Raw genomic sequence first — 24,788 nt, forward strand, 5'->3', positions numbered from 1 at the left:
TTGATAGCCACGCTACATCAACTATAGCAGGCCACACTCTACTATGCAATGTGTTCTCACAAATGTTGTGATTTGCGATGTCACAAGTGTTATTGTAAATGCTATTATTTCAGATGGTAAATGTAATATATCAGAAAAGAATACAAGCAGTGAATGAAGAAAGTATGAGCTACAGTTAGTGTGGCTTTAGAGGTGAATATACTGCGTCTGGAGGTGCACGATTAAAAGTAATTTGAAGGTATTGCGTAATTGAAAATTATAGACTAAATATATATGTATACATTTAGAATTTGTGTGTAGTTTAAGTTTGGTTTGCATCTAAAGAATAAATTAAGTTATAGTAATTTAAAGGTGGTGTGTAAATTTTAGCTTTAACTTTAGAATTTGTAATCTTTGTGTAGTTTACGTTTGGTTTGTATAGAAAGAATAAAGTGTTCTTAACTATAACAAAGCTTTAAACTTTATCATTGAATTTTAATGTCATTTTATGTTAATAAAAATATATTTTAAAGTGTATACTTTTGTGTTGTTAAGTACAGTGTCATGCAGTAGAGTGGAAGACAATATCATACACTGTAGTGTCTTACAGTGTAGTGTTATATATAGTGAAGTAGAGTGGACTGGAGTGGACTGGAGTTTGGTAATGTGAAGTGGTGTACAGTGTAAGAGCACACAGCAGGGATTTGGAATTCCTATAGCCTGACACCCAGGACAAATTGTTTGGGGTCAAGGGCAACAAGTTTTCATGTTCAATATGTCCTTGGGACAAGTAGGCCCAACACCCTTCACCACAAACCATTTGGCTGTCAGCTTACAGAGAGGGGAAACTGTCTGCAGTTGAGGTAATATGTGTGTCCACACTGTTGCTGTTCAAACTTGTATTTATGGTTCATTAGTGAAAAGCTTTTAGCTTTTATTTTTAGAGCGAGCGCTGTAAATAAACGTTTTAAGGTCACACTGTGCTACTCACAGTGGTTCCAGTATAAAAAAAAGTGTACACACGTTTGAAAAGTTTAGCAATATGAGGCTAAGTATAATGCTCACAGAATGCTCTAGGTTCTAGTTAAATGCAAATGTTTTAGAAACTTGTAAGTAAGAGTTATGATTCTTTTCTTTAAAAATAAAATATTCAGAAAAAAGTGCAAGTAGAAAAAAAAAATTGCTACTATGAAATTTTAGGTGCTATTTCTTTGAAGCGTCATTTAGTAAAATGTGTTGACGCATGTTAGTATTTCCCAAAAATATTTTTCATGGAAAATCAGTGTAACCTTTCTCAACAAGATTATGGAAAGCATGAAAATAAACAAGAACTGGCAAAGCCAACCGATCCGACATTTGTTGTGAGTCGTTTTGTTTAGTCAATGCGTGTTTTGTTTTGACATAGCTTTTGTAACATATTATTGTTGTGGGAGCTGCCAGGACCTCACCATTGTAACAAACATTGGCAAAAAGCAAAAAAGGTTTTTGGGTCTCAAAAAGCACACATTGCCACCAGTGGTGTAATAAATGCCCCGCAGCCCCTGTGGTGTGGATGGACCACTCCAAGGGACCCCCTCAGCACCTGCCCTAAGTGGGCGTTGAGGGGGCCCCCTCCATGTTCTTTGCAGGGGGCCCACTCCATTTTTGTTACAATACTCATTGCCACAGTAGTTCCTTGCACTGAACAAAACTAGTTTGTGTGCCAGTATGCTTCTTGTGGACGTGCAGAATGTGATCACTCACAGAAAGGCGATAGATAGATAGATAGATAGATAGATAGATAGATAGATAGATAGATAGATAGATAGATAGATAGATAGATGGATAGATAGATAGATATTTAATAAAAACAAAATGTCTTGGTTAACACCAGACCTAATTAGGGACCCATTTCTTAAAGAAAGACACAAAAGTGCATCCACGGTATATGTCTTTGAATTAGTGGCTTTAATGAATTCACAAGAACTCACAAAGCAGACCAGAAAATCATACTGCTAGAAAGTATTTGTAAAGTGCAAATTAGCACGAGCAAATATGCATGTGTAGATTTGCTCATGCGAAAATCTATTGAGCATTTACAAGTTTACTTTCCCTCCAAACACTTTTTCCTCAACCCTGGAAAAACTTCTACTTCTAGCACTGTCAGGAGTAAATTTCCGACATTCCTCAGTATGGGAAAAGATTAGAGAAGAGCTGGTGAAAACCATTAAAGTAGCCAAGTTAGTAGGTTTGCAGACTCAAAGGCATTCCCATCCTGGAAGTATTGCTTATTGCTTCCTCCAGGTCCAGTATGTAGTTCTGTAGAAAAGAGGCAAAATAAGGAAACCGCTATAGTTGGAATTAAAATTGCAAGTATCCAAGCCCTACTATAGTATTAGCCCTGGCATCATCAGAGAGACTGTTATCAGAGCTCTTACATAATGAGATTGCTGCCATAATTTGGCGCCGTACTACATGGCACCAAAGGGACAAGTAGAAGCAACCTGCCCTTAGACAAGTAGATAGTTTATTGGATTCCACACCCCTGATACAGTGTAGTTGTGTAGAGTGGAGTGTGGTACAGTGGATTGGCGTAGAATTGAATAGCATGGAATGGCAAAGAGTGGAATTATGTAGAGTAGAGTGGAGCGGCATAGAGCAGAGTAAGATAAACTGTAGTAGTGGAATGGTGTAGAGGGTAGAGGCATACACTGCAGTGACAGAAAGTGGAGTGTTGTACAGTGAAATAGGAAACAGTGGAGTGGCGTGCAGAGGAGTGGTGTGGAGTGGAGGGGCATATAGTGTAATAGCTTTGAATGAAGTTGCGTACACTGGAGTTCTGAACAGTTGAATAGCGAACATTGGAGAAATGTAGATTGTAGTTGCGTACATTGGAGTGGCACAGACTGGAGTGGGGTAGAATATAGAATAGAGTGCAGTACAGCAGAATTGTGTAGCTTCTAATATGGTAGACTGGAGTGGCATACAGTGGAATACAGTGGAGTGGCAGAGACTGGAGTAGCATAAAGTGGAATAGTGTATCATGGAGTGAGATAAAGAGGAAGAACATACAGTACAGTGGGGTAGAATGGAGTCTCACACACTGGAGTGGGGTAGACTGCAATGGGGTAGAGTAGAGCTGCATACAGTGTAATAGTTGTGGGTGAAGTGGCATACAATGGAGTTCAGGCAGTGGAATAGCATACATTGGAGTAGTGTGGATTTGCATACAGGAGAGTGGCATAGAATGGAGTGGAGGAGAGAGGAAAGGAGAAGAATCTAATGGTGTAGACTGGAGTGGCATACAGTGGAACAGGGTACAGTGGAGTGGCATATAGTTGAGTGGCAAATAGTAGAGAGGTATAGACTGGAGTGGCATAAAGTGGAATAGCTTAGACTGAAGTGGTGTACATTGGAATAGCATACAGTACAATGGGGTAGAGTGGAGTGTCACACATTGGAGTGGTGTAGACTGTAGTGGCAAAGATTGTAGTGCATTGGCGTAGAGTGGAATAGTGTAGAGTGGACTGGCATCCAGTGGAATAGGGTACAGTGGAGTGGCATGTAGTTGAGTGGCTTATAGTGGAGTAGTATAGACTGGAGTGGCATAAAGTGGACTGAAGTGGTGTACATTAGAAGTGGTGTACATTGGAATAGCATACAGTACAATGGGGTAGAGTGGAGTGTCACACAGTGGAGTGGCGTAGACTGTAGTGGCAAAGATTGTAGTGCATTGGCGTAGATTGGAATAGTATAGAGTGGGGTGTTGTAGAGTGGAGTAGGGAAGAATATACTGTAGCTGCAGAGTGTCTAACAGTGTAGAGTGAGTGGCATAGAGTGGTATAATTTAGAGTTTAGTATGGTAGAGTGGAGTGCCATTGAGTGGAGTGGCATATAGTGTAGTAGCATAGAGTAGAGGAGTACAGTGGTGTAGAGTGTAATAACGTTCAGTGAATTGGTGAACGGTCGACGGGCACAGAGTGTAGTAGCATACAATGAAATAGCGTAGAGTGGAGTGGCAGAAAGTGGAATAGCACACAGTGGAGTAGGGTAGAGTGAAGTGCCACACCTTGAAGTGGTGTAGATTGAAGTCTCAAACAATGGAGTGCCGTAGAGTGCAGTAGCGTATAGTGGATTAGCGTAGAGTGGAGTAGGGTACACTGCAGTGTGGTAGAGTGTAGCGGTGTACAGTGTAATACTGTAGAATTGAGTGGCGTACAGTGAAGCAGCATAGAGTGGAAACTCGTACAGTGGAATAGCATAGAGTTTAGCAGAATAGAGTAGCATGCCATAGCATGGAGCAGGGTAGACTGGAGTAGCATACAGTGGAATTGCATAGATTGGAGTGTTGTAGAGGGGAATAGCGTTGGGGTACAGTGGAGTGGCATAGAGTGGAATAGGATAGAATGTAGTGGAATAGAGTACAGTGGCATAGAGTGAAACAGCATATAGTGGAGTGCCTTAGAGTGCAAGGTAGAATGTGTAGTGGTGTACATTGGAAGAGCAAACAGTGGAGTGGTATACACTTGAGTGGTGTAGAGTGGTATACAGTAGAATAGCATGGAGACTAGTGGTATAGAGTGGAGTGGAATACAATGCAATAGTGTAGAGTAGAGTGGGGTGGATTGTTGTAAACTGAAGTGGTGTACAGTGTAGTGCCATACAGTGTAATAGCATACAGCGGATTGGCATTGAGTGGAGCGGAATACAGTACAATAGCATAGAGTGGAGTTGAATACAGTGGCATACAGTGGCATGTTGTAGAGTGGAGTGGCATACAGTGGAATTACATAGAGTGGAGTGTAGTAGAGTTGAATTGTGTGGAGTGGACTGGCATACATTGGAGTGGCATAGAGTGGAGCAGTGTACAGTGGAATGCAGAGAGTGAAATAGCATAGAGTAGATTGCCATAGAGCGGAGTGACGTAGAGTGGAGTACTGAAATGTGGAGTTGGCTACAGTGTAGTGGTGTAGAGTAGTGTGGCATGGAGTGGAATAGCGTAGAGTGGAGTGGATTAGAGTGGTGGGTAGTAGAGTGGAATGCATAGAATGAAGTAGAATACAGTGTAGTGGCATGCAGTATTGCAGCATAGAGTGGAATACCTTGGAGTACCATACAATGGAGTAGCATACAGTGGAATAGCACAAAGTGTAGTGGCGTAGAGTGTATTTGAGTACAGTGGAAGAACATACAGTGGATTTAATGGAGATCTTTCAAATGGGTGCACAATTATAAATGGTGAAACATCTGAGGAATTCCTCTTCCGTTATACTTAAAGGTAGGTCAGACTTTCCATAGAAAATGTGTTTTTTATGTTTTTAATAAAGTTGGCACCACTTTTCGAGTCTCCACAAAACTTTCCAAAAAAAGTGCTCTTTTGTGCCTAGTTTGTGCATAGAAAGTTTCAGGGTGATCCATGAAGCGGGGGCAGAGAAAAAAAGAGGGGTCCCAAAAAGCAAAATCCCATGCATTTGCCATAGACATTTTAAGAAGTGCCACCACTGCTGAACAGAATTACACCAAATTTGGCAGAAAGCTAGATCTTGGTCCACAGACTGTGTTTTTTGTGATTTGGTGTAAATCCATTCAGTCATTCTTTTTAGAAATTAAGGGTCAAAAATATTTGTATATCTGAACGGTTGGGTCCACAAGAGACTTAAGAGACTTTCGCAGGAGCCCCAAGTAAAAAGAAGAGCATTCTGACTGGTGCAGGGAGCTTAATTTCCTTCAAGCCCATTCACTCTCATGGGAGTCAGACTTCAGCGGGAACAAGCGCACTCTGATTAGCTGCCAGCAACATCAACATACATTTTGCTGGCAGCCATTACAGAACAAAGGACTTCCTCAGAGAGAGGGTGTTACACCCTCTCCCTTTGGAAAAAGGTGTTAAGGCAGGGGAGGAGTAGCCTCCCCCAGCCTCTGGAAATGCTTTGATGATGCCCATCTCTGCATAAGCCAGTCTACACCGGTTCAGGGATCCCTCAGCCCTGCTCTGGCGCGAAACTGGACAAAGGAAAGGGGAGTAACCACTCCCCTGACCTGCACCTCCCCTGGGAGGTGCCCAGAACTCCTCCAGTGTGCTCCAGACCTCTGCCATCTTGGAAATAGAGGTGCTGCTGGCACACTGGACTGCTCTGAGTGGCCAGGGCCAGCAGGTGATGTCAGAGACTCCTTCTGATAGGCTCTTCCAGGTGTTGCTAGACTATCCTCTCTCCTAAGTAGCCAAACCTCCTTTTCTGGCTATTTAGGGTCTCTGCTTTGGGGAATTCCTTAGATAACGAATGCAAGAGCTCATCAGAGTTCCTCTGCATCTCTCTCTTCACCTTCTGCCATGGAATCGACTGCTGACCGCGCTGGAAGCCTGCAAAACTGCAACAAAGTAGCAAAGACGACTACTGCGACCTTGTAACGCTGATCCTGCCGCCTTCTCGACTGTTTTCCTGGTGGTGCATGCTGTGGGGGTAGTCTGCCTCCTCTCTGCACTAGAAGCTCCGAAGAAATCTCCCGTGGGTCGACGGAATCTTCCCCCTACAACCGCAGGCACCAAAGAACTGCATCACCGGTCCTCTGGGTCTCCTCTCAGCACGACGAGCGAGGTCCCTTGAACTCAGCAACTCTGTCCAAGTGACTCCCACAGTCCAGTGACTCTTCAGTCCAAGTTTGGTGGAGATAAGTCCTTGCCTCCCCACGCTAGACTGCATTGCTGGGAACCGCGTATTTTGCAGCTACTCCGGCTCCTGTGCACTCACTGAGGATTTCCTTTGGGAACAGCCAAGCCTGGGTCCCCGGCACACTAACCTGCATTGCACGACCTCCTGAGTTGTCCTCCGGCGGCGTGGGACTCTCTTGTACAACTTTGGGTGAGCACCGATTCACTCCACTTTGTAGTGCCTGTTCCAGCACTTCTGCGGGTGCTGCTTGCTTCTGAGTGGGCTCTTTGTCTTGCTGGACAACCCCTCTGTCCCCTCATGCAATTGGTGACATCCTGGTCCCTCCTGGGCCACAGCAGCGTCCAAAAACCTTAACAGTGACCCTTGCAGCTAGCAAGGCTTGTTTGCATTCTTTCTGTGGGAAAACACTTCTGCACAACTCTTCACGACGTGGGACATCCATCCTCCAAAGGGGAAGTTTCTAGCCCTTGTCGTTCATGCAGAATCCTCAGCTTCTACCATCCGGTGGCAGCTTCTTTGCACCCACAGCTGGCATTTCCTGGGCATATGCCCACTCCCGACTTGATCGTGACTTTTGGACTTGGTCACCTTGTTCCACAGGTACTCTCATCTGGAAATCCATTGTTGTTGCATTGCTGGTGTTGGTCTTTCCTGCAGAATTCCCCTATCACGACTTCTGTGCTCTTTGGGGAACTTAGGTGCACTTTGCACCCACTTTTTCAGGGTCTTGGGGTGGGCTATTTTTCTAATCCTCACTGTTTTCTTACAGTCCCAGCGACCCTCTATGAGGTCACATAGGTTTGGGGTTCATTCGTGGTTCGCATTCCACTTCTAGAGTATATGGTTTGTGTTGCCCCTATCCCTATGTGCCCCCATTGCATTCTATTGTGACTATACATTGTTTGCACTGTTTTCTATTGCTATTACTGCATATTTTGGTATTGTGTACATATATCTTGTGTATATTTGCTATCCTCATACTGAGGGTACTCACTGAGATACTTTGGCATATTGTCATAAAAATAAAGTGCCTTTATTTTTAGTATATCTGTGTATTGTGTTTTCTTATGATATTGTGCATATGACACTAGTGGTACTGTAGGAGCTTCACTCGTCTCCTAGTTCAGCCTAAGCTGCTCTGCTAAGCTACCTTTTCTATCAGCCTAAGCTGCTAGACACCCCTCTACACTAATAAGGGATACCTGGGCCTGGTGCAAGGTGTAAGTACCCCTTGGTACTCACTACAAGCCAGTCCAGCCTCCTACATTGGTTGTGCAGCGGTGGGATAAGTACTTTGCAACTACTTACCACTTTTGTCATTGTACTTTTCATAAGAGAAAAAGATACAAAACAAATTCAGTGTATGTACACCTAACCAAAAAGTTTTACTTTTCTCCTCTCGCTTCTTTACCTCTAAAACTTTCAAAAAGTTCTTTAAAAGTTTTAAAAGTTTTTTTCTGTTCTTTAAAAAGTTCTGAAACTTTTTTCTTCTTTTTCTGTCCCTTAAACCTTTTCTATCATGTCTGGTACAGGCCAAACTCTTGATCTGGCCAGCATAGCTTATGACAACCTTAGCTGGAAGGAAGCAAGGAGGAGGAGTGTTGATAGAGGTTTAGGGGTAGGGAAGAATCCCTCAAGACAACTGTTAGTTAATATGCTCATTGAACAAGATAAGACCTTAGTTGGCACTTCTGGTGAGAAATTGGCTGATGGTTCCCACTCTGATTCTGGGGCACCCCTAGCAAAAGATTTGGGAGGGAATCTTTCCAACCTGCCCCTTAGCAGGCCACCTAGCATAGCTGGTACTGATGTGAATTCACATCACAGTAAGAGTGTTGCTTCACATCACAGTATTAGTGTTGCTTCTCATCACAGTAGAGGTGTCACTTCTGTAGGCCAGAATGTAAGTGTGCCATCTGTTAGGGCCAGGTCTCCCTCTGTTCATTCACACCATTCTTCTGTTTCAAGACATGCCCAACCCACCCACCCTGATGACAGAGTGTTAGAAAGGGAGCCCAATAGATTGAGAGTGGAACAATCCAGGCTGAAGCTCAAGAAGCAACAGCTGGATTTAGATAGGCAGTCCTTTGATTTAGAAAAAGAAAGACAGAGGTTGGGGTTAGGACCCCATGGTGGCAGCAGCAGTATTCCAAATAGTCATCCTGCAAAAGAGCATGATTCTAGGAATCTGCACAAGATAGTTCCCCCTTACAAGGAGGGGGATGACATTAACAAGTGGTTTGCTGCACTTGAGAGGGCCTGTGTTGTACAGGAGGTCCCTCAAAGGCAGTGGGCTGCTATCCTATGGCTATCTTTCAGTGGAAAGGGTAGTGATAGGCTCCTTACTGTTAAAGAAAGTGATGCCAATAATTTTACAGTTCTTAAGAATGCACTCCTAGATGGTTATGGCTTAACCACTGAACAGTACAGGATGAAGTTCAGAGAAACCAAAAAGGAGTCTTCACAAGACTGGGTAGACTTTGTTGACCATTCAGTGAAGGCCTTGGAGGGGTGGTTACATGGCAGTAAAGTTTCTGACTATGAAAGCCTATATAACATAATCCTGAGAGAGCATATACTTAATAATTGTGTGTCTGATTTGTTGCACCAGTGTCTAGTAGACTCAGATCTGACCTCTCCCCAAGAATTGGGAAAGAAGGCAGACAAATGGGTCAGAACAAGAGTGAACAGAAAAGTTCATACAGGTGGTGACAAGGATGGCAAGAAGAAAGATGGTGAGAAATCTCAGGATAAGCATGGGGACAAGGGTAAAACCAAAGATCCTTCTTCAAATCCTAAACACTCTTCAGGGGGTGGGGATAAAACAAATTCTTCCTCTTTTTCACAACCTGCACACATTAAAAAGCCTTGGTGCTTTGTGTGTAAAAATAGAGGCCATAGGCCAGGGGATAAGTCCTGTCCAGGTAAACCCACTGAGCCTACCACCACTAATACATCAAGCTCTAGTGCCCCTAGCAGTGGTGGTACTAGTGGTGGGACTGCTGGCAACAGTCAAGTTAAGGGTGTAGTTGGGTTCACTTATGGGTCCATCATAGAAACTGGGGTAGTCAGTCCCAAGACAGTTTCTGTCACACCTAGTGGCATTGGCCTTGCCACACTGGCTGCTTGTCCCCTTACAATGGATAAGTACAGGCAGACAGTTTCAATAAATGGTGTTGAGGCCTTGGCCTACAGGGACACAGGTGCCAGTATCACTTTGGTGACTGAAAACCTAGTGCATCCTGAACAACACATCATTGGACAACAGTATAAGATTATTGATGTCCATAACTCCACTAAGTTTCTTCCCTTAGCTATAATTCAGTTTAGTTGGGGTGGAGTTACTGGCCCTAAGCAGGTGGTGGTGTCACCTAGCTTACCTGTAGACTGTCTCTTAGGTAATGACCTAGAGGCCTCAGGTTGGGCTGATGTAGAGTTTTATACCCATGCAGCCATGCTGGGTATCCCTGAGCAATTGTTCCCTCTCAATTCTACTGAAATGAAAAAGCAAAGGAGAGAAGGCCTGAAAACTCAGGATCCCTCTCCAACAACAGGTAAAAAGGGTATCACTGTATCCCCTAACCACCCTGCCATTCAGGATACCATTCCTGTGGTGGGAGAAACCTCTCCTGGGGTGGCACCTGTTCCAAGGGAATCATCAGCTGGCATAGCTGTACTCCCTGAGGTTGAAGTACCTCTCTGTGGGATAACTAACATTGGTGAGAAAAAGAGCACCATTTTAGTTAACATGGAGCATCCCTCCAACCCTCCCAGAGAAACTTTAGTGCAGAAACCCTGCACTGCCTCACAACACTTAGGACAGCATCCCTGCCCTAGTGTGGAGCTCATAGGACAGCATCCCTGCCCTGCTCCAACTAAAGAGAAACAGCATCCCTGTTCCCTCTTCCAGCCATATGGACAAAGTTTTTGCCCAGCTATGGCTTTACTGAGACAGCATCCCTGTCTGGCATTTTCATCCCTACAAATAGGTTCAGTGGACAATTCCCACTGCTCTAAACTAAAACTTACTGATAGAAACTCTGAAAATATATCCTCACATTGTTGCTTAGCTAAAAAACTTAAAACAGGGTGGTTTACATCGCCACAGGGAAGTAACCATATAGTGGATGATAAAGGGAGTAACCAGTCTATTGCGGAGCTACTCTCTACTTATCACCACTTAGACAATAAAGTCTCAACTGGCCAAGGTTAGCCTTATTGTCCTTCGTTTGGGGGGGGGGGGTTGTGTGAGAAAGTAGCCTCTTTCTAGCCTTGTTACCCCCACTTTTGGCCTGTTTGTGAGTGTATGTCAGGGTGTTTTCACTGTCTCACTGGGATCCTGCTAGCCAGGGCCCAGTGCTCATAGTGAAAACCCTATGTTTTCAGTATGTTTGTTATGTGTCACTGGGACCCTGCTAATCAGGACCCTAGTGCTCATAAGTTTGTGACCTATATGTATGTGTTCCCTGTGTGATGCCTAACTGTCTCACTGAGGCTCTGCTAACCAGAACCTCAGTGGTTATGCTCTCTCTGTACAAATTGTCACTAACAGGCTAGTGACCAATTTCACCAATTCATATTGGCATACTGGAACACCCTTATAATTTCCTAGTATATGGTACTGAGGTACCCAGGGTATTGGGGTTCCAGGAGATCCCTATGGGCTGCAGCATTTCTTCTGCCACCCATAGGGAGATCTGACAATTCTTACACAGGCCTGCCAGTGCAGCCCGAGTGAAATAACGTCCACGTTATTTCACAGCCATTTACTACTGCACTTAAATAACTTATAAGTCACCTATATGTCGAACCTTTACCTGGTAAAGGTTGGGTGCTAAGTTACTTAGGCCCTCATTCCAACCCTGGCGGTCGGTGTTAAAGCCGCGACCATACCGCCGACAGGCTGGCGGTCCAAAAAATTGAATTCTGACCCTGGCGGTTACCGCCAACAGAGCCAGCCGCTTCAACACTCCGACCGCCACGGCGGTACAAACAAACAGCCTGGCGGTCACCGCCAACAGCCCGGCGGGAGACAATGTACCGCCTACCCGATAACGACCCACCAATCTGCCACCTTTTCCGGGGCGGGAGCCCCGCCGATAAAAACACGGCGGAAACAGACTACGAACGGGAAAACGCTCACCTCCACATACTCCATGCGAGATTCCGGCAGTATGGAACCCGAGTTACAGGTCATTCCCGCACTCCTATACCTGCTCCTGTACCAGGAGCACGCCCGGCGGCGCGGAAGACATCGGTGAGTACTGCACCTACGACACAGGGGAGGGAAAAGATTACCGGCACACACCCACCCACCCACACCCACTACAACACACACATCAATGCATTCCCACAGATCACTGTCACAACCCACAAACCCCCCCCTCCGAAATAATGCAAAGACCAAAAGAAGAGATCTTAAACGGGCAGATATATTGAAAAATGGACAGCAGTAATCCAAATAAATAAATAAACTATGTACAAAATATATACATCTACTATATGTAATCCAACCACTGTCCGTGGACCACAGGGGTCCTGAGCAAAGGGGCAAGGCCCAGTCCCACGACAAGAACTCCACGGAGAGAACACTGCAGGGGCATCAGAAAGAAAAAAGGACAGGCACCTCAGGGGGAAGGGAAGGGGGGGCACCTCAGCCACTTGAGTACACAACGCCAGATCCACGAGGGGACTCCATGACCACTGGCCCATCCTGGGGAGAGCAAAGCCACAGTCCATACAGTCCATACAGTGGGTGGCCTGCCCACTGGGCCATCCTGGGGAGTGCAAAGCCACAGTCCATACAGTCCATACAGTGGGTGGCCTGCCCACTGGGCCATCCTGGGGAGAGCAAAGCCACAGTCCATACAGTCCATACAGTGGGTGGCCTGCCCACTGGGCCATCCTGGGAGAGCAAAGCCACAGTCCATACAGTCCATACAGTGGGTGGCCTGCCAACTGGGCCATCCTGGGGAGTGCAAAGCCACAGTCCATACAGTCCATACAGTGGGTGGCCTGCCCACTGGGCCATCCTGGGGAGAGCAAAGCCACAGTCCATACAGTCCATACAGTGGGTGGCCTGCCCACTGGGCCATCCTGGGGAGTGCAAAGCCACAGTCCATACAGTCCATACAGTGGGTGGCCTGCCCACTGGGCCATCCTGGGGAGAGCAAAGCCACAGTCCATACAGTCCATACAGTGGGTGGCCTGCCCACTGGGCCATCCTGGGGAGAGCAAAGCCACAGTCCATACAGTCCATACAGTGGGTGGCCTGCCCACTGGGCCATCCTGGGGAGAGCAAAGCCACAGTCCATACAGTCCATACAGTGGGTGGCCTGCCCACTGGGCCATCCTGGGGAGTGCAAAGCCACAGTCCATACAGTCCATACAGTGGGTGGCCTGCCCACTGGGCCATCCTGGGGAGTGCAAAGCCACAGTCCAAACAGTCCATAACAGACTCCACTGCCACTGGAGGAGGCATGTTGGCCAGAGGACATCCTGCAGCCCTGCCCGAGACAGATCCTGCCCTGCCACGTCTGCCAAAGGGCCAGCGGTTCTTGCCTGGAAGGGCCCAGTTCAGCGGTTCTTGCCTTGAAGGGCCCAGTTCAGCGGTTCTTGCCTTGAAGGGCCCAGTTCAGCGGTTCTTGCCTTGAAGGGCCCAGTTCAGCGGTTCTTGCCTTGAAGGGCCCAGTTCAGCGGTTCTTGCCTTGAAGGGCCCAGTTCAGCGGTTCTTGAGACGGCGGTCCCCAGCGGAGCGGTGCTGGAGACGGCGGCCATTCTATGGCCAACTGCTCATTGCCTGGTGGTGCCCTCCTGGGCAGCGGGGATGGTGCTCCTTCAATGCCCACCTGGGCTGTGGGTGGTGGGGCCCTCCTGGCCAGCTGGGCTGGGTCCTCCCTGGGCAGCGGCTATAGGGGTGGTGGGCTCTCCCTGGGCAGCTGTGACGGTTCCTCCCTGGGCAGCGGCTATGGGGGTGGTGGGCTCTCCCTGGGCAGCTGTGACGGTTCCTCCCTGGGCAGCGGCTATGGGGGTTGTGGGCTCCTCCTGGGCAGCTGTGACGGTTCCTCCCTGGGCAGCGGCTATGGGGGTGGTGGGCTCTCCCTGGGCAGCTGTGACGGTTCCTCCCTGGGCAGCGGCTATGGGGGTTGTGGGCTCCTCCTGGGCAGCTGTGACGGGTCCTCCATGGGCAGCAGGCCTGCTGCCTGACTTCTCCGCCTTGCTGCCCTTGCCCTCCTTAGTCGGGAGTCTGTGGCCCTTTCCTCCCTTTGGAGCTGTGGCTGTTGACGGTGGCTGGCTAGTGTCCTGGGGGGATATAGAACCTGGGCTCCTGCGGCGGCCCTTCCGCCTTCTGCTCCTCTTCCCAGGGGGTGGGCTGCCTGTCCCCTTGCTGCTGGGCGAAGATCCAGACATGCGGGCTGGTGGGCTCCAATACCCCTGCACCCTTGTCAAGGGGGCTGCAGGGCTGGTGGTGGCTGAGGTGCTCTTCTTACCCCGACGAGAAGGAGGGGGGGGCTCAGGGTCAGGAAAGAAGTTAGCAGTAGCGAGAAAGATTTTCTTGGGACAATGGAGAGTGGTAGGTACAGTGGGAATGGGAGTGGAGGGAGAGGATGTGGTTGTAGGTGAGTCACGTTTGCTGTCTTTGGGTGCAGGTGCAGGAGGGATAGGCTGTCGTGAGGTGGATGGCTGTTGGGTGGGTGGGTGGCTGCGTTTGTGTGGTGTGGAAGAGGGGGTGACAGACACAGTGGGAGAGGACACAGGGGACGTGTAAATGGCAGTGGGGGTGGTGACTGCACGTGTGCGGACTGTACTGGAGGGTGTGCTGGTGATGGAAACACTGGCTGATGGTGAGGTGAATGAAGGTGTGAGTGTAGACGTCACAGGGAGGGAGGAGGGAGACGAGGAGGTGGGGGTCACAGAGGTGGTAGTGACTGTTGGCATGTCTGCATCGGAATGTTGCTTGTGTGAATGTCTGCGTGATCTGTGGTGCTTATGTTTGGATGAGCTGCTCTTGGGTGTTGAGGTGTGTGCAGGCTGGTCTGATGGTGTGGGTGGGACAGGCAGAGGAACAGGAGACTGGGAGGAGGGAGTTAGTAGAGGGAGGCAGGAGACAGGGACAATGGCTGCCGTCAGTGCTGAGGCCAGAGCCTGGAACGATCGCTGATGGGCAGCCTGACCCGAATGAATGCCCTCCAGGTACGCATTGCTGCGATGAACCTCCCTCTCCACCCCCTGGATGGCATTCAAAAGGGTAGACTGCCCAACAATGAGCGTTCGGAGGAGGTCAATGACCTCCTCACTGAGGGCAGCGGGGGTAACAGGGGCAGGGCCTGAGGTGCCTGGGGCGAAGGAGATGCCCGGCTTCCTGGCAGAGCGGGCACGGGGCGAACGCTGAGGGGCTGCTGGGAGGGCGGAGATGGTGCGCTGGGTGGCGGCTGTACCTGTAATGGCGGGGGGCACGGATGTTGCCCCCACCGCAAGGGAGCTCCCTTCCGAGGACGTGTCCGTGTCGCTGCAGGCTCCAGTCGTCCCCGTTGTGGAGCTCCCCTCGCCCTCCGTCTCACTGGTCCAGTCAGACTCTGTGGCATGGCCCTCCTGGGCCATGTGAGATGCAGCTCCCTCCTGCCCCGATGCCACTTCTCCTCCGCCTGATGATGCTGATGCACACAAGCACAGAAAGACAAACAAAAAGGGGGGGGGAGAGAGAAATAAAGAGATTTTGAGTACATGGATCACCGGTACAGTTAGCGGACATGACAGACACAGATGCCCCCTGCACTAAGTTGCGCACTTGGGGTCCGCTACGCATTCCGTGGAACATGCCCTACACGCCTAGAGTTGACAACTGCACCCATGGATGACACGGCCCAGGGATGGCTGTACTGGCACACTACTGAGGGTGGTGGCTGGGGACACAGGGGCTTACGGGGGTGCCCAGCCTACAGATATCGCCCTGGCCTAGAGGGACCCACAGCCCTCCTCCCCCACCCAGACACCTCCACTGTGCGACAACAGAGTAGATTATGCTTGTACTCACCCCCTTGTGTCTGCTGTGCTGCCCTCACGCGCCCATCCAAATCAGGGCAGGCCACCGCCAGGATCCGGAACATCAGGGGGGTCAGTTGACGGCAGGCACCCCGCCTACGTTGGGAGGCCATCCCCAGCAGAGACTCGGCGGTCTTCTTGGTCCCGCGGCGGATGTCCTCCCACCTCTTGCGGCAGTGGGTGCCCCATCGATGGTGGACCCCCAGGGTCCGGACTTCCTTGGCGATGGCACACCAAATCCCGATCTTCTCATGGGCGTGGACCTATGTGACACGTACAGGGAGGGAGAAATACCACGTTCAAGTTTGTCTGCATTTTCATTGCCAGTGGCCCAACGCCCCCCATCCCCGCCACGTCCCCGCCAGGCCCCCGCCAGGCCCAACATGCCCCCCATCCCCGCCAAGCCCCCCGCCATGCCCCCCCGCCAGGCCCAACATGCCCCCCATCCCCGCCATGCCCCCCGCCAGGCCCAACATGCCCCCCATCCCCGCCATGCCCCCCGCCAGGCCCAACATGCCCCCTATCCCCGCCATGCCCCCCGCCAGGCCCAACATGCCCCCCATCCCCACCATGCCCCCCGCCAGGCCCCCCGCCAGGCCCAACATGCCCCCCATCCCTGCCATGCCCCCCGCCAGGCCCAACATGCCCCCCATCCCCGCCAGGCCCCCCGCCAGGCCCCCCGCCAGGCCCAACATGCCCCCCATCCCCGCCATGCCCCCCGCCAGGCCCAACATGCCCCCCATCCCCGCCATGCCCCCCGCCAGGCCCCCCGCCAGGCCCAACATGCCCCCCATCCCCGCCATGCCCGCCGCCAGGCCCCCCGCCAGGCCCAACATGCCCCCCATCCCCACCAGGCCCCCCGCCAGGCCCAACATGCCCCCCGCCAGGCCCCCAAGCCAGCCAGTGGCCCCAAATCCATATTGAATTAAACTCACTTGTTGGTCTGGAGGACCGTAGAGTAGCGCATACTGGGGGAGGACCCCATCCACAAGTTTCTCCAACTCTTCTCCAGTGAAAGCAGGGGCCCTTTCCCCAGTCGCAGCAGCCATTGTCCCTTCCAGACCGAGGTCACAGCAACACTTGCAGTATAGGTCCTCTCCTGTGAAAGTTCAAGTCGCGAGTGAATAAGTAGATAGAAAATGGCGGTCACGCCCGCAGCGGTGCGTACCGCGGCGGGGCGTACCGCCACCGCCGGCGCACTTCGCCATTGGCTCCTGATACCCATAGGCTTCAATGTTATCCAATGCGGGTTCGCGCCGCGGTCTTCGACCGCCTACCGCCACGGTGTGCCACGCCAGCGCATTGACCTCACATCCCATTGTCACACTTCACAGGTCAGGCAGTCGCCATTTCGAGGGTCCACATGGCTCAATTTCAACTGCGTCACACAGGCCTAGGCCTTGCATAGCCACTCATACACGCCATTCACTGCATAGAGAATCGTTTACTGTGCAAGCTGTGAGTACGTACCTGTGGGTTGCTTGACTGTGTGCTCCATGTTGTCCTTCCTAGGCACCGTCCGCTGGGTTTGGCGAGGAGAAGGAGGAATCCTCCCGTGTACAGACCGCTGGTGGACCTGTCGACAATGGAAGCACGCCACATTATCCTGACCTACCGGCTTGACCGTGCCACTATACATGAACTGTGTGCCCAGCTGGAGCCCGACCTGATGTCCCCCATCCGCCAACCCACAGGGATTCCCCCTCTGGTGCAGGTCCTGTCAGTACTCCATTTCTTGGCAAGTGGGTCATTTCAGACAACAGTGGGAATTGCTTCTGGGATGTCTCAGCCCATGTTTTCGAAGGTGTTATCCAGAGTGTTGTCTGCCCTGATGAAATACATGAGGAGCTACATCCTTTTCCCTGAGGTGGGCGAATTGGCTACAGTGAAGGGTGATTTCTATGCCCTTGGACATATTCCCAACGTCATTGGTGCCATTGATGGGACCCATGTGGCTTTGGTTCCCCCCCAAGGAAGTGAGCAGGTGTACAGGAACAGGAAAAGTTACCATTCTATGAACATCCAGGTGGTGTGTTTGGCTGACCAGTACATCTCCCATGTCAATGCTAAATTCCCTGGGTCAGTGCATGACGCCTACATCCTAAGGAATAGCAGCATCCCTTACGTGATGGAACAGCTAGAGAGACACCGTGTATGGCTATTGGGGGAATCTGGGTACCCCAACCTGTCGTGGCTACTGACCCCAGTAAGGAATCCCCGGACCAGGGCAGAGGAACGGTACAATGAGGCCCATGGGCGTACTAGGAGGGTGATCGAACGCACCTTCGGCCTCCTAAAGGCCAGGTTTCGGTGCCTGCATATGACAGGTGGATCTCTAATGTACTCACATAAGAAGGTGTGTCACATCATCGTGGCCTGCTGCATGCTTCACAACCTGGCTTTGCGCCGCCAGGTGCCTTTCCTGCAGGAGGATGGTCGAGACGGTGGTGTTGTGGCAGCTGTGGAACCTGTGGAGAGTGACGAGGAGGAAGACAACGGGGCTGAAACAGACAACAGGGACAGAATCATTGCACAGTACTTCCAATAGGACACAGGTAACAATTCAAACATAATTTAGTAAATGTAAACTACTCTCCTGCATCTCTGCTGCCTGTCTATTTGCCCCAGTGTATGATGACTGAGTTGTGGCTTTTCCCTCCCTATTTCAGATCTGGGGTCCCCACTACGAGTCCTGTGCTTCGTTTCCCAATGGACTACAGCTTTGTGGCAGCGGTTTGTTGACTTCACTATGTACAAGCACATATTTGCACTGTCATGTCAATTACAATATTTTGAAATCACAGCCAGACTCCAGATAGTTTTGTGCAAAATAGGTGTTTATTTCAGTGCTCAAAATGGGATGGGTGGTTTCAAGTGGGTGGGGGCTATGGTGAAGGTATGTCCATGGCAGAGTCCAGAGTAACAGTCACACAGGTGCATTGTCCATAGGCCTGTGGAGAGATGGAGCATGGGCAGTTCAAGGATGGACAGGGTAACAATGTGGGACAGTGGGATGACATCAGGTGGTATCCTTTGCTGGCGGGGGTCTTGACATCCTACTCTGTCTTCTTGCGAGATCTCAGGGCCCTCTTGCGGGGTGGTTCTTCTCCTGCAGGAGGTGGGGGTCTGGTGGGCTGCTGTTGTGCGGGGGCCTCCTGTCCACTAGCGCCGGCGGAGGTGGTTGGCTGTTCTTGGTCCAGGCTAGTGGCAGGGGCCCTTTGTTGTTGTTGAGTGTCCGTCCTGGTGTTGATGAGTTCCTGCAGCAGCCCTACCATGGTAACCAGGGTGGAGGTGAGGGCTCTGATGTCCTCCCTGTACCCCCGATAGTGTTCCTCCTGCAGTACCTGGATCTCCTGGAACCTGGCCAGTACCGTCGCCATCGTCTCCTGGGAGCGGTTGTATGCTCCCATGATGGTGGTGAGGGCCTCGTGGAGAGTGGGTTCCCTGGGCCCGTCCCCCCCCTGTCGCACAGCTGCCCTCCCAGTTCCCCTGTTTCCCTGGGCCTCTGCCCCCTGGCCGGTGTGCCCACTACCACTGCCCCCAGGTCCCTGTTGTTGTTGGGGTGGTGGGTTATCCTGGGTGCCCTGTAGTGGTAGACACACCGCTGATTGACGCGCCCTGGAGACAGAGGCATGGGCCCGCTGGGTGGGAGCTGTGCTGGTGTTCCCAGAGGGGTTTGGGTCTGTAGTGGCCTGTGGCTGTCTGAGGGGAACCGACTGTCCAGAGGTCCCCGATGGTCCGGGCTGGTCATCAGTGTCCAGGTCGACAGAGCTGCTGTCATCGCTGACGGCCTCTTGGGTGGGGGGTGTGGAGAATTCTGGGCCCTCCGTGGCGGTGTGTTGGCGGTCGGGTCCTGCAGGGGTATAGAGGTATGGTTATAGTTTCAATGTGTGCCATATGGGTGTATCTGTGGGTTCCCGTGTCCCCAAGTGCTGGCATTCGTGTGTGGGGGCTTTGGTGAGGGTGGCTTGTGGGGGGGATGTGTATATGCATTGGGCATGCTTTGGTGATGGGTGTCCATGCTTAGTGGACGCATGCAGGCCTAGGTTTTGGGATGTGTGGGTTGTGATGGTGAGACATTAGCAGGGAATAGGTGTGCTGGGGGTGGGGGTGAGGATGGTGGTGGGGGTGAGGATGGTGGTGGGGGTGAGGGTGGGGGTGAGGATGGGGGTGGGGGTGAGGGTGGGGTTCGAGGATGGGGGTGAGGGTTGGGGTATGATTTGTCATGCAGGTGGGGGGGAAGCAGTATTGAAGCTTCAACTTACCAGAATCCATTCCTCCGCAGACTCCTGCAAGGCCGTCAGGATGCAGGATGTTCAAGACTTCCTTCTCCCATGTTGTAAATTGTGGGGGTTGAGGTGGGGGTCCTCCGCCAGTCTTCTGCACGGCGATGTTGTGCCTGGATACCATGGAACGCACCTTCCCCCGTAGGTCGTTCCATCGCTTCCTGATGTCTTCCCGATTTCTGGGGTGCTGTCCCACAGCGTTGACCCTGTCGACAATCCTCTGCCATAGCTCCGTCCTCCGGGCAATGCTGGTGTATTGGACCTGTGTGCCGAAGAGCTGGGGCTCTACCCGAACGATTTCCTCCACCATGACCCTGAGTTCTTCGTCTGAGAAGCGGGGGTGTCTTTGGGGTGCCATGGAGTGGTGTGTATGATGTGTGGGGTGGAGTATGTGTAGTTAAGTGTGTTGAGTGTGGTGGTGTGTGTTGTTTTGTGTGTGGATATTGTGTGGGTGATGGTGTAGTGTGCCTCTGTGTGATGGTGTTCTATGATCGCTGCTGTGTCTCTCAGTGCTTCTTTTTGGATTTTGGTCGAAGGGGTTTGTGGGTGATGTGGGTGTGTGTTTTATATTGTATTGTGTGTGTGGGAGTGGTGTGTGTATGTGTATCAGGTGTGTGGAATTCAAATCGTCCAATGTTGCTGAGTTTTGTTCGTTTGTGTGTATTCTGACCGCGGCGGTGTGTACCGCCAATGGAAAACCGCGTTTGAAAGACCGCCGCGTGGATTCGTGGGTCAGAATGGCATGGGCGTATTTCTGTTGGCGTGACGGTGGAGGTTTGGTCACCTCCACTTTTCCGCCGACCGCTGGTCTGGCGGTCTGTTGTGGCTGTCGGATTTTCGGCGGTTTGGCTGCTGCGGGTCAGAATGACCGTGGCGGATTTCCGCGACCGCGGCGGAATTATGGAGGATTTCCGACCGGCGGTAAGCGCCTTTTACCGCCGAGGTCAGAATGACCACCTTAGTGTGTGGGCACCCTGGCACTAGCCAAGGTGCTCCCACATTGTTCAGGGCAAATTCCCCGGACTTTGTGATTGCGGGGACACCATTACACGCGTGCACTATACATATGTCACGACATATGTATAGCGTCACAATGGTAACTCCGAACATGGCCATGTAACATGTCTAGGATCATGGAATTGTCACCCCAATGCCATTTTGGCATTGGGGAGACAATTCCATGATCCCCCGAGTCTCTAGCTCAGACCCGGGTACTGCCAAACTACCTTTCCCCGGGTTTCACTGCAGCTGCTGCTGCTGCCAACCTCTCCAACAGGTTTCTGCCCTCCTGGGGTCCAGCCAGGCTTGGCCCAGGAAGGCAGAACAAAGGACTTCCTCAGAGAGAGGGTGTTACACCCTCTCCCTTTGGAAAAAAGGTGTTAAGGCAGGGGAGGAGTAGCCTCCCCCAGCCTCTGGAAATGCTTTGATGGTGCCCATCTCTGCATAAGCCAGTCTACACCGGTTCAGGGATCCCTCAACCCTGCTCTGGCGTGAAACTGGACAAAGGAAAGGGGAGTGACCACTCCCCTGACCTGCACCTCCCCTGGGAGGTGCCCAGAGCTCCTCCAGTGTGCTCCAGACCTCTGCCATCTTGGAAACAGAGGTGCTGCTGGCACACTGGACTGCCCTGAGTGGCCAGGGCCAGCAGGTGAGGTCAGAGACTCCTTCTGATAAGCTCCTCCAGGTGTTGCTAGCCTATCCTCTCTCCTAAGTAGCCAAACCTCCTTTTCTGGCTATTTAGGGTCTCTGCTTTGGGGAATTCCTTAGATAACGAATGCAAGAGCTCATCAGAGTTCCTCTGCATCTCTCTCTTCACCTTCTGCCAAGGAATTGACTGCTGACTGCGCTGGAAGCCTGCAAAACTGCAATAAAGTAGCAAAGACGACTACTGCTACCTTGTAACGCTGATCCTGCCGCCTTCTCGACTGTTTTCCTGGTGGTGCATGCTGTGGGGGTAGTCTGCCTCCTCTCTGAACTAGAAGCTCAGAAGAAATCTCCCGCGGGTCGACGGAATCTTCCCCCTACAACCGCAGGCACCAAAGAACTGCATCACCGGTCCTCTGGGTCTCCTCTCAGCACGACGAGCGAGGTCCCTTGAACTCAGCAACTCTGTCCAAGTGACTCACACAGTCCAGTGACTCTTCAGTCCAAGTTTGGTGGAGGTAAGTCCTTGCCTCCCCTCGCTAGACTGCATAGCTGGGAACCGCGTATTTTACAGCTACTCCGGCTCCTGTCCACTCACTGAGGATTTCCTTTGTGCACAGCCAAGCCTGGGTCCCCGGCACACTAACCTGCATTGCACGACCTCCTGAGTTGTCCTCCGGCGGCGTGGGACTCTCTTGTGCAACTTCGGGTGAGCACTGATTTACTCCACTTTGTAGTGCCTGTTCCGGCACTTCTGCGGGTGCTGCTTGCTTCTGAGTGGTCTTTTTGTCTTGCTGGACACCCCCTCTGTCCCCTCACGCAATTGGTGACATCCTGGTCCCTCCTGGGCCACAGCAGCGTTCAAAAACCCTAACCGCGACCCTTGCAGCTAGCAAGGCTTGTTTGCAGTCTTTCTGCAGGAAAACACTTCTGCACGACTCTTCACGACGTGGGACATCCATCCTCCAAAGGAGAAGTTTCTAGCCCTTGTCGTTCATGCAGAATCCTCAGCTTCTACCATCCGGTGGCAGCTTCTTTGCACCCACAGCTGGCATTTCCTGGGCATATGCCCACTCCCGACTTGATCGTGACTTTTGGACTTGGTCCCCTTGTTCCACAGGTACTCTCGTCTGGAAATCCATCGTTGTTGCATTGCTGGTGTTGGTCTTTCCTGCAGAATTCCCCTATCACAACTTCTGTGCTCTTTGGGGAACTTAGGTGCACTTTGCACCCACTTTTTCAGGGTCTTGGGGTGGGCTATTTTTCTAACCCTCACTGTTTTCTTACAGTCCCAGTGACCCTCTACGAGGTCACATAGGTTTGGGGTCCATTCGTGGTTCGCATTCCACTTCTAGAGTATATGGTTTGTGTTGCCCCTATCCCTATGTGCCCCCATTGCATTCTATTGTGACTATACATTGTTTGCACTGTTTTCTGTTGCTATTACTGCATATTTTGGTATTGTGTACATATATCTTGTGTATATTTGCTATCCTCATACTGAGGGTACTCACTGAGATACTTTGGCATATTGTCATAAAAATAAAGTACCTTTATTTTTAGTATATCTGTGTATTGTGTTTTCCTATGATATTGTGCATATGACACTAGTGGTACTGTAGGAGCTTCACTCGTCTCCTAGTTCAGCCTAAGCTGCTCTACTAAGCTACCTTTTCTATCAGCCTAAGCTGCTAGACACCCCTCTACACTAATAAGGGATACCTGGGCCTGGTGCAAGGTGTAAGTACCCCTTGGTACTCACTACAAGCCAGTCCAGCCTCCTACACCTATCCATAGGGCCACTACTTTAAACATAAGGAAGGGACAGCGCGGCTCCGCTACTTGAGTCATTAATGTAATAGCCCTGGGGACAGTATCCCACTGGGCCTGACCACTTGCTGTGTTCCGGGGAGCCCGCTGCAGGACCCAGCAGTTTCCCTGGTTGCACTGGCATGGGCAGGGAAACTTGTGTTTGCTGCCACCAGGCAGTAGCATATTCCACACTTTTGTAAAATGGGAGAAAACACATAGGCCCTCATTACGACCCTCGCAGTGGGTGATAAAGTGGCGGTTATACCGCCAACAGGCTGGCAATAATTACCGCCAAATTATGACCATGGCGGTGATATCTCCGCTAGACAGCCAATGTTCCACACCGACCGCCAGGGCGGAAACAACTGTCTCCATGGTGGTAGCCACCTACAGCAAGGCGGAAGACAAATTACCGCCCACCATATTTTGACACACAAACCCACCACCTGTTCCGGGGCGGTACAAACGCCATCAAAAGCCTGGCGGAAACAGAGCACAAAAGTCAAAGGACTCACCATTGGAGACACAGGGAAGAACCACGCCACCATGGAACCCGAGCTGCAAGTATTCCCGATGATCTACGTTATGCTCCACCTGGAACACCAACGCTGGCGAAGGTGAACGATGAATACAGCCGCCTATCATACAATGTAGGGAGGGTGGAAAACGAGTGTGACACACACGCACGAGACACAACCAACACACACACGCCATACACACAACCATATGCATTACAAAAACAATTTGACTCAGAAAATCTGCAGAATAATGCAAGTACAACAGGAATTTATGAAAGTGATTGTAATCAGTCCAACAATAAAATCAACAATCTCATTTGGCCATGAAACAGATATGTACACTTGTATAAAAAAGGAACACTGCCTAGTCTATAGTTCAAAGGGCCCACATGGCCACAGGGCACAGTCCAAAGCCCCACTCGAGTCATGCACCAATCCGGATAGAACAATGCAGGGGCATCAGCTGTCAAATAGGCAGGCACCTCATGGGGAGGGGGGACACCACAGCCGGATGCGGGAACAAGCCCACTGGTTCTGGAGGCCGCAACATGCCCATTGCTTTGTCCTGGGGAGTGCAAGGCCACAGTCTCTAGAGTGGGTGTCTTTTCCACTGGTTCTGGTGGGGGCAACATGCCCTGTGCTTTGTCCTGGGGAGTGCAAGGCCACAGTCTCTGGAGTGGGTGTCTTTCCCACTGGTTCTGGAGGGGGCAACATGCCCTGTGCGTTGTCCTGGGGAGTGCAAGGTCACAGTCCCTTGAGTGGGTGTCTATCCCACTGGTTCTGGAGGGGGCAACATGCCCTGTGCTTTGTCCTGGGGAGTGCAAGGCCACGGTCTCTGGAGTGGGTGTCTATCCCAC

This window comes from Pleurodeles waltl, chromosome 3_1 (genome assembly GCF_031143425.1).
Source record: "Pleurodeles waltl isolate 20211129_DDA chromosome 3_1, aPleWal1.hap1.20221129, whole genome shotgun sequence".
Taxonomy (NCBI): Eukaryota; Metazoa; Chordata; class Amphibia; order Caudata; family Salamandridae; genus Pleurodeles; species Pleurodeles waltl.